This window comes from Vigna unguiculata, chromosome 5 (assembly GCF_037176805.1).
Source record: "Vigna unguiculata cultivar grain cowpea cultivar isolate G323 ecotype 2 chromosome 5, ASM3717680v1, whole genome shotgun sequence".
Lineage (NCBI taxonomy): Eukaryota > Viridiplantae > Streptophyta > Magnoliopsida > Fabales > Fabaceae > Vigna > Vigna unguiculata.
In genome coordinates, this window is record NC_140796.1 from 23,950,177 (window position 1) to 23,960,085 (window position 9,909).

The window sequence follows — 9,909 nt, forward strand, 5'->3', positions numbered from 1 at the left end:
CATTGCAAAATATAATTTTGAGGTACACCTTTTTTAATTTATAAATTTTCCAGTAATTTCTTTTATGCACCTCTAGAAAGATTATATGTCTTACAAAATATTGCTTAATTTATAGGTTCATTTATGTTCCCGCACCTCACACAGCTGATCGACTTTGCAATGTATTAGTTGATTGTTTGTTCGATTGGAATATTGATACAAAATTGTCTACTATCACTTTAGACAACTGCAGCACAAATGATAGCATGATTGAAAAAATTAAGGATAAGTTGAAGTTGGACACACTCATTAAGAAAGGGTCTTTGCTTCATATGCGTTGTTCAGCACATATCCTTAATTTGATTGTGAAAGAAGGGTTAGCCGTCCTAAAAGAAAGGGTGGAAAAAATTCGAGAAAGTGTAGCATATTGGACAGCAACTCTTAAAAGAATGGAAAAATTTGAGGAAACAGCTAGACAATTGCGAATTTCTTTCACTAAAAAGTTAAGTTTGGATTGCCCAACTAGATGGAATTCTACTTACAAGATGCTTGATATTGCCATATGTTATAAGGATGTGTTTTTTAGGTTAAAGCAACGTGAAGCTCAATACACTTCTTTGCCAACTGATATGCAGTGGGAATTTGCAAAGGATGTTTGTCGAAGGCTAAAATTATTTAATGACATCACAGAAATCATTTCTGGCTCCAAATACCCAACTGCCAACATCTTTTTCCCAAAGATTTGTGAGATCAAGATTGCAATAAATGATTGGGTTAAATCTCCTGAGATAACCATTCAAAATATGGCAATACAAATGTTAAAGAAATTTGAAAGTTACTGGAATGTTATTCATGATATATTGGCAATTGCTTCAGTTTTAGATCCAAGGTACAAGATGGACATGTTAGAATATTATTTTTATAAATTGTATGGTAATGATTTTGATCTGAAACTTAGTAGGATTCGTCAAATGTGCTATGATTTGGTTTTGGAATATCAATCAAAAAAGAATGAAACTTCTTCTTATAGAGCTACATCATTGGAGTTGGGAAAGGATGTTGATAATGATGCGAATGAATTTTTAGAGTTTATGGCAAAAAAGAAAAAATCTAGAACTACAGTTATGAAAACAGAGTTGGATTATTACTTGGAAGAAGATAATTTGCCGGTTACACAAGAATTTGATATCCTATCATGGTGGAAAACAAATGGGTTAAAGTTTCCAACCCTTCAAGCAATTGCAAGGGATGTTTTAGCTATTCCAATAACAACTGTAGCTTCTGAATCTGCTTTTAGTACTGGTGGTCAGATATTAACTTCTCACCGTAGTCGACTTCATCATATTACTATAGAGGCTTTGATGTGTACAAGAAGTTGGATATGGAACTCAAACCATCTAGGTAAGTTACTCAAATTTATTAATATTTTTTGTTAGTATTTTTTGTGAATTCTCATCTAATATTCTACATTTGGTGTTTGTAGGTGTTAAAAAATTAAAAGAAAAAGATGTTCTCATGAGTGAAAATGAATCTGATGAAGAAGGTACATTATATTCTAGTAATTAAAATTTTCAATTTCAATTATTATATCATATCTAATTTTTCATTTTTTTTCTATGTGTAGGTGGATCGAATGCAAATGAAACCACTGATCATTTGTAAAATTAATAAATATTTTGGTTATTATAAAATTTTAGTAATGTGTAATTTTTTAGCTTTTATATAATTATTTGAATTTTATTTAGTTGTTATTTGATACTTTAATTTGAGATTTATACTATTATAATATTTTTCTTAATATTTGACATCATGAAAATCAAAAAGAGTATGTTATTTTAATATTGAATATTTTGATAGTATCATGATTCCGTTGGTGTGATTTTTAAATTTTTTTTATAAAAAATATTTAATTGATATATGGAACAATAAAAAAATGGGTATGGGTATGGGTATAAGAAAATACCCGTTACCCGGTGGGGATGGGGATGGGTCAAAAGTTGTATACCCGTTGGGTTTGGGGATGGGGATGGGGATGAATTTTTATTATGGGGATGGGGATGGGATCATGATACCCGTACCCGCCCCGCCCCGTTGCCATCCCTACTCTTACTGGCTTGATGTTAGAGAGTTTTTACAGGTAGATTTTTCCTCCTCTTTGTTAGTGAGACCAGGATACCATTGTTTGTAAGAACTAGGAAAATTAATGAATTATTTAATTAAAGTAAATAATGGATATTTGGGAAGAGAGTTAGTTATAAGAAATTAATAAGTGGTTTTATAAAGAACAAAGTGTGTAGCTAAGTTGGTTAAAATCTCTTTGTTGGGTAATTGGAGGTCGGTGTTCAACTCTTGTCGTGTGTTTGGTAATTAGGAGGTAAAGTGTTCAAACCTTGGCTAAAGTGAAATTTTATTTTTTGTTAGTTTTGATAGCTTGACGGGAATTTGAAAAGCTGTAGGTTGGTACATTGAACCTAGACGTAGGACAATAATTGGTTATTAAGTGTGTTTAATGGAGTACAAAATTATTAAATTTATTTATTTATTTTAATTTTCGTTTTTAGTATCAGGATAAAATAAAATTAGGGCTTCTGTCGGCACGACAAAGAGAGCTTGGGAAAAGGAGACTATAGACTGTGAGAATTTTTTTAGCACGAGAAAGTTTCGTAGGAGGAGTGTAGAGGCGAAAAGAGTTGTCAGGATTCATAGCTTAAAATTCCGGGTAAAGGGAGTTAACCTTTTTCTTATGTGTTTATATATAGAAAATGTTTGAAGTTGGATTATGGAATCGTATATATGTTTCCTTGGTGAGTATAACAGAATAACTAAATTCTTCTTCTTCTTCTTTTTTTATGAACGTGTGGTGAAATCCTAAAATCCATTCTTTTGGGATTGAGTGTTTGGTGTGAGTGCAACCAACTAGTTCTATAATTCGTTTCTGAGTTAGATGGTAAAATTAAAGATTTAATTTATTCGTGACTGTTGATTTGATTAAAAATATATCATGCACAAAATTTTGACGGGGTAGTTATTATTATACATACGACTTGGTATCTTTGTTTCTTTTTTTTATTTACTTTGGTGGTAACACAAGTGTGTTGGATGCAAGAGGGTTAGAGTTGTGTTTTTCATTTGCAATGATGGTTTTCTTTTAGGTGAGTCATTATAATAATAGTACTACATATATTACCTATAAACTAGAGTTAGTGTGTGTTGGGGTTTGTAATAATCAGTGATTATAAAAAGTTAAAGAGATTGCCTTCTGGGTTTTGCAATTACGTATTTTGTTTGATTATAGGAATTTTGAAGTTCATATCATGATAATATATCACGTTTATAGAAATATGTCTACATTGAATCAATTAAAGTATAGAGTATTGGTGTAATAAAATATTAAAAGATTAATATAGTTATGTGTTGGGGATTATCATATTGTATCATATGTATACTATTACCTAGTTTTATATGTATATTATTTATACCTTGATTGATGACATTCTGTTGTTTTTTGGTAAGTAGTTGATATATATATATATATATCTCTATGATATAAAGTTTTGGTATTTGACGACTTTTTATAGAAAGTGTGACTTTATTAACATTCTTAGGTGATTATTTGGTTTATGAATTTTAATGTGGCTTAGTTTTGTAATTTGCCTTTTTTTATTTACTCAATGGTAGAATAATCATAAATTTCAATTTATGGTTTGAATAAGTTTTTCCCATTTGGAGCTTTTGTGATGATGAGACAAGTATGGTATGATCTTGTATTGTTATTATATGATGAACGCATATGATATGTTGACATTGTATTTAGTTTTATGATGTGTTTGGTAACTCTACATATTTGTACGACAGATGTACTTCGTCGGGGCTCTTGATATGAGTAATGGGAAGGTACACTTGGTCGGGGCTCACGTGATGAGTAATGGGAAGTGGTATGCTTCATCAGGGCTCACGAGATGAGTAATGGGAAGTTGTATACTTCCCCAGGGCTCCGAACAAGTTTATGGTGTTTGCATGCTCGTGTTCAAGTTTATGATTGAATTGATATCCTTCTTGGAGTAAGGATTTGTTAAGAGTTGATGTTTTAAGCCATGTGATGTTTATTGGGTGGGATTACGTGAATTACTCACGATTAATTGTTTGATGTTAGCTCACCCTTTCTTTTGCTTATGTTTGTACGATGAACGTATAACTTACATTATGCGAGAGCAGAGGACGATACATGTGCTATTGGCGAGGAGTAGAGACACGTGGGAAAAGATTTAGGATTTTTCTTTTCCTTTTCTTTCAGAGTGATTTACAAAAAAAAAATTAGAGGTTTATGGCTTTGGTTTTCCATAAATAATTTTAGGTTTTCATTTAAAATATTAAACATGGAGGTTAATTCATATTTATTTCTGCATGAATTTTATTTGTAAGAAATTGGTAGGTACTATGTTTTAAAGTTTTGAATTTTCTAAGATAAATAGGATGGTATCATAAAATTTTATTGAATGTTTATTTGAAAATAATTGTTACCAGTAGCATCTGAAATGGGGTGTTACATTGTTCTCCTACAAAGATTCAAACATGAGTGATTTATCACCCACCTCAAAGGTTATACACCAAATTCCTTGTAAGAACATTTGGCACCCACCATGGGGTCGAGTAAAATTTTGCCCCACCAAAGTACATGGTATTGACACGAAGCCAAACACAAACTTCAACATCGTCACAACTAGATATGTTGGAATCACTCACCCTTACCTCTATCAAAAGGCACATGGAGACATTCCTTAACAAAAATGAGTATAACATTTGATATCGCTGTCGTTAGGCGATCAAATTACCACTACTTAACTTTAGCAACTTCAGTATTGCCAAGTTAGTAGTGAACAAAATAGTTAGGGTTAAGATACCCTGAGTCGTCTCACAACAAATACGAAATTGATCTCAAATATTTGATTCATAAAAATGCAATTAAAACTAGCAACTATAAAAATAGGAGATTTTGATATGCAAAAAAAATGACACGGAAGATTGTAAACACAGTAATAGTAAATAGGTCAATTCCACTGCTTTTTCTAAATAAGATTCTTCATTGGTTATCTAGAGATTATTGTTAAATTAATTATTGTTGTTGATTTACAAATCAATCAATGTAAAGACTCAATTCATTTGTTGGCATTCTCACTTTTAATCAAAGTACAGTCTCAATTAAAAGTGAGAATTGTTAGATTGTCCATAGTAAATTCAATCAAAGTACAATCTCAATTAATCATGTCTATTCCTTTGTTTCTTCAACAAATAGAAAACTTAATTAATCAAAGTAAAGTCTTAACTAATTTTAGTTAAAGTAATTACCTCTAATCAAAGTAAAGTCTCAATTATCCTTTGTTGTTCTTTCTTAGAAAGCAATTATTTTTCATTTCAAACCTCTTTCATTAACAATTTTACCTTTTGGCATTTATATTATTTTGTGGGTGAGATACTCACCCTCCCACTTTATTTCTCAGCCAATCTTAACACAATCCACTAGCTCTTTCTTTCTTCCTAAGGTTAGGAAAAACATGGTCTTTTCATTTTAAGGATTTACAATGGGCTTGAAAACAAGAAAAAAGAGGTTTAAAGCTCAAAGGGCTACCAATGGATCGATATCAAGGTTGGCTTATTTGGCCAAGTAGCTAAAACCAAGAAACGCCTCAATCATATCAAATCATGCATATTCACCTAAGATACAAAACAAAAGAATCAAGCTAAACATCTGAGTATAAACAAAAAATGAGCAAGTGACTTAAGACAAATAGGAATGGCAGATGGTAGTCCATCTTTTACAATAAAGCTCAAAACTCTTTCACAAAAGATTTACTCTAGAAATTCTCAAATCAACTCAATTAGTAAACCATAGAAACAATCCACTCATAGCATATGACTTTTATTTTTCCAGAATTATGATCGTCCCGGTTACTAAATAAAATCCTAAAATCCTTGAAAATATGTCTTATTAAAAGCAAGAAAATATTTTTGTTGGATTTCTTATGAGGGTACTTACCTCCTCAAGGAGGAAGGTATGCGAGAGAAGTCAAGTTCATTCCTTCCATCGTCTTTTCAGCATATTCAAAGACAATGTCCATTAACTCTTAAAACTTTTCCTTGACCTCCAATGCTCCATAAGGAAATACTTGTGTAACGATGAATGGTCCTTCCCATGTCGAGTGTAACCTACCACTCATGTGACCTAGCTTGGATTTGTACAATAACACCTTCTGTTCTACTTGGAAATCCTTTCTAGCCACAAGCTACTAGTCATGGAATTTCTTGGTTTTCTCCTTGTAGAACTTTGAGTTTTCGTAGGCTATGAGTCTGATTTCCTTGAGATCTTGCAATTAGAGTTTTCACTCTTTCCATGCTTCTTCCAAGTCCAAGTTGCAAGCTTTCATAGTCCAATAGGCTTGATGTTCAATTTCCACAGGTAAATGACAAGCCTTTCAAAAAACAACCTTAAAAGGTGACATACCTATAGGTCCTTTGTAATCAGTCCTATATGCCTAAAGTGAATCACCCAATCTTGTGGCCCAATCTCCTTTCTGTTAGGCTTTACAATTTTCTCCAAGATCTTCCCTATCTTCGTGTTAGAGTTTTCAGCTTGCTCATTAGTTTGGGGGTGATATGGTGTAGCAATACAACGTGTCATCCCGTATTTCTTCAAAATTTTTCAAGTAGCTTATTACAAAAGTGGGCCCCTTGGCCGTTGATGATAACTCGTGGTCTCCCAAATCAATAGAAGATGTTAAACCTAACAAAACTCATGAATATTTGAGCATCATTAGTCCTTGTAGCTATGGCTTCCACCCATTTGGAGACATAAGTAAAATATAAGAAAATCCATATGAAGGAGGAAAGGAATCCATAAAATCAATACCCCAAACATCAAATACCTCACAATATAGCATGGATTGTTGAGGCATTTCATCCCTTTTTGTAATGGATCTAACTACTCTTTGACATTGCTCACAATTTTCATACACTCTACGTGCATCTTTAAAGATAGTAGGCCAATACAATTCACAATCCAACACCTTCCAATTCTTTGTTTGTCATTGTAAGACCCATGAAATTTAAATTAGTAAATAAATAATTATTTAATAAATACGGGTAGTGGAGCTTTTATGGCATTTAATGTTAAGGTTTATGATGTGGAGAAGTACTAGCTCAAATGGTTGAGAGTACTTAGTTAGAATGAAAGGACTTGGGTTCGAATCTTATTCATGCCATTTATGTGTTATTTTAATCATGTAATTTTAACAATATGTTGAGCGTGAAGAGGGATAATATAATCTTATATTTATAAAAATTATCAAGAAACATGAATTGGATTGATGGTTGTGCATGTGCTTGGTAATTGTGGTAATTGGCGTGAGTGTGGATTTGAACCTCGGTAAATTCAAATTAAACTTTCTTTTTGTCAAAATTTCTTTTGGCATGAATGTGAAAGGGTAAAGGAAACCCTAACCACCTTAGAGAGGTAGCCAAAAGGGCTGGAAAAACAAACCATAATGTATCTTGAATAGCAATTAACACAACCTTAATGTTATTTTTCGTTTTTGGATTAATGATGGTTAGTTAAGTGAAACTAGAGTGGGAGATAGAAGAGAAATAGAGAAAAAAGTATATGGCAGCCTAGGGGAAAAATCTGGAATTGTTTTGAGAGCATAAGAGCTGCGTTCAGAGCAGATTAAAGGTTATTACATAAGCTGTTAAAGGAAACCATTATTGATCAAGAAAAACATTGGAATTTCCAAGTGAGAAAGAATTATCCAGGTTAGGGGAGCTGTTCATCGCGTTTCTTGATTTTAAATTCATAATTATGAATTGTATGACAAGCATGAATGTATTGTACGCGTAATTTTTCTGGCCTGTGATAAGTTTCTGGAAATTTTCTAGAAACTACATGGCGGGCCTTCAAAGCTGCTAGGCAACTCATGTTAAAACAATCCAGTTTATAGGATTTTGTTAAGAACCGTTTGGCGGTGAAGAGTTGCTGCCAAGCGATGCGTGCTGATGTTCTTTTCATGAAAAAACGTTGTTTTTTGTACTTTTCGCGTAACAGGAACCGCCAGGTGCTGGTTTTATACCGCCAGACCCATGTTCCTGATTTTTGGCGCTTGGCGCCACCATTTTTCTCGTTTACGCAGTTTTCGTAAAACTTCATTTTCCGGTTCGTTAACCGTCTGATTTAAGTGAAATTTTGACAAGTGGTCCATAACATGTAATTCTTGATTTGGAGGTCAGTAGCTAGAGATATATGTTATTCATTATTGATGGTTTTGAAGTCTTTAAAATGGATGAATAAGCTCTTGACAATTTCAAGTAACTTCTAATGAAGCATGATTGGGTTATGTTGAAAGTCTCTATGAATTTGAATGATCCTTTGGGTTAGTCACATGTTGAGAATTGGTTTATTGGTGAATGCATGTGTGTCAATATAAATTAACTTGTGGCATAAGAGAGGCGATAATGCTATATTAATTTGCATTGGTGCATAGGATCATGTGCTTAAGTTGTCAGAGTGCTGCTGCTTTATATTTATTTGAGCATACATTATTCATAAGTTGGAATTGAATGCTAGCATGGATTTAAAGGGTGGAATATATATATATATATATATATATATATATATATATATATATATATATATATATATGTATGAATATGTGCGGATTGATGCATATGATATATAGTGATACTTGTGTACATGTATGATGAAGCCATCTAAATTGAGATTGTGCATGAGAGTCATGTTGATTTTTGGAAGCCTATATTCTTGATTGTGGATATGCATAATTATAAGAGTAGGATTGATTTTACTTTGTTCTGGGTGCTTAAAAAAACCAGTATTGCGCAATATTGGTGTAGCGCCTGGCGTGGGGCTAGTCGAGAAACTTTGTGGCAGCGTTTCATCATTTTTATGAGTTTTAAGTATTTCTTGTAATCATATTAGAATTATAGAACTTGGATTTAAGTTGGTTTTATCGGTGTAATAAAGTTTAAAATTCCCGCAGTTTTGGGAAAATGATTTATAATAAATGAAGTATTATTATTACATTTTTATTTTATTATTTAAAATTTGTAATATCCGGGTGGGATGTTATAACCATAGTGTCCACTAAAAGGCGACGAATGACAAAAGTCAAGCACATAAGGTGTCTCGGTATCTGGAACACACCTCCTCCTTATGACTTGGTCACTACCATTGTGCCATAAGAGTGGATCTTCCCATACATAATACTTTGCCTTGCTTTTCAGCTTGATTCTTTCAGACTTGGAGAAGGAGGGAGGAGTAGTAGAAACAACCAAATAGTTAACAATATCAACAAACCAAGGTTGCGGAAACATACCTTTCACGACAATCAAAGCTAGGAGGACTTCATCAGGAAAGGAATCTTGAATAGGAATGTTACCTTCTCCCTTTTCAATCATACTAAGATGGTCATCTTGAATAGGAATGTTACCTTCATCATCCCCGCTTTTGTCTCAAATTTCAATGTCAAATTTATGAAGCAGTAGTATCCATCTAATTAACCTTGGCTTGGAATCTACTAACTTAAGAAGGAATTTCAATGCGGCATGATCAATGTAAACAATTACCTTGGAACCAAGTATATACAATCTAAATTTGTCTTGGGCAAACACAATAGGTAATAATTCCTTCTCAATTGTGGTGTAGTTAGCTTGCGTTGTGTCCAATGTTATGGAAGCATAATATATCACATGTGGTAGCTTCCTATCTTCCTACCCAAGCACTGCTCCCACTACAAAGTTCAATGCATCACACATAAACTCGAATGGTAATGTCTAGTCAGGTTTTTGAATGATAGGAGTAGTGGTGAACGCCTTCTTTAAAGTATCAAAAACATCTTTTCACCTCTCCTCAAATTCAAATGCCAT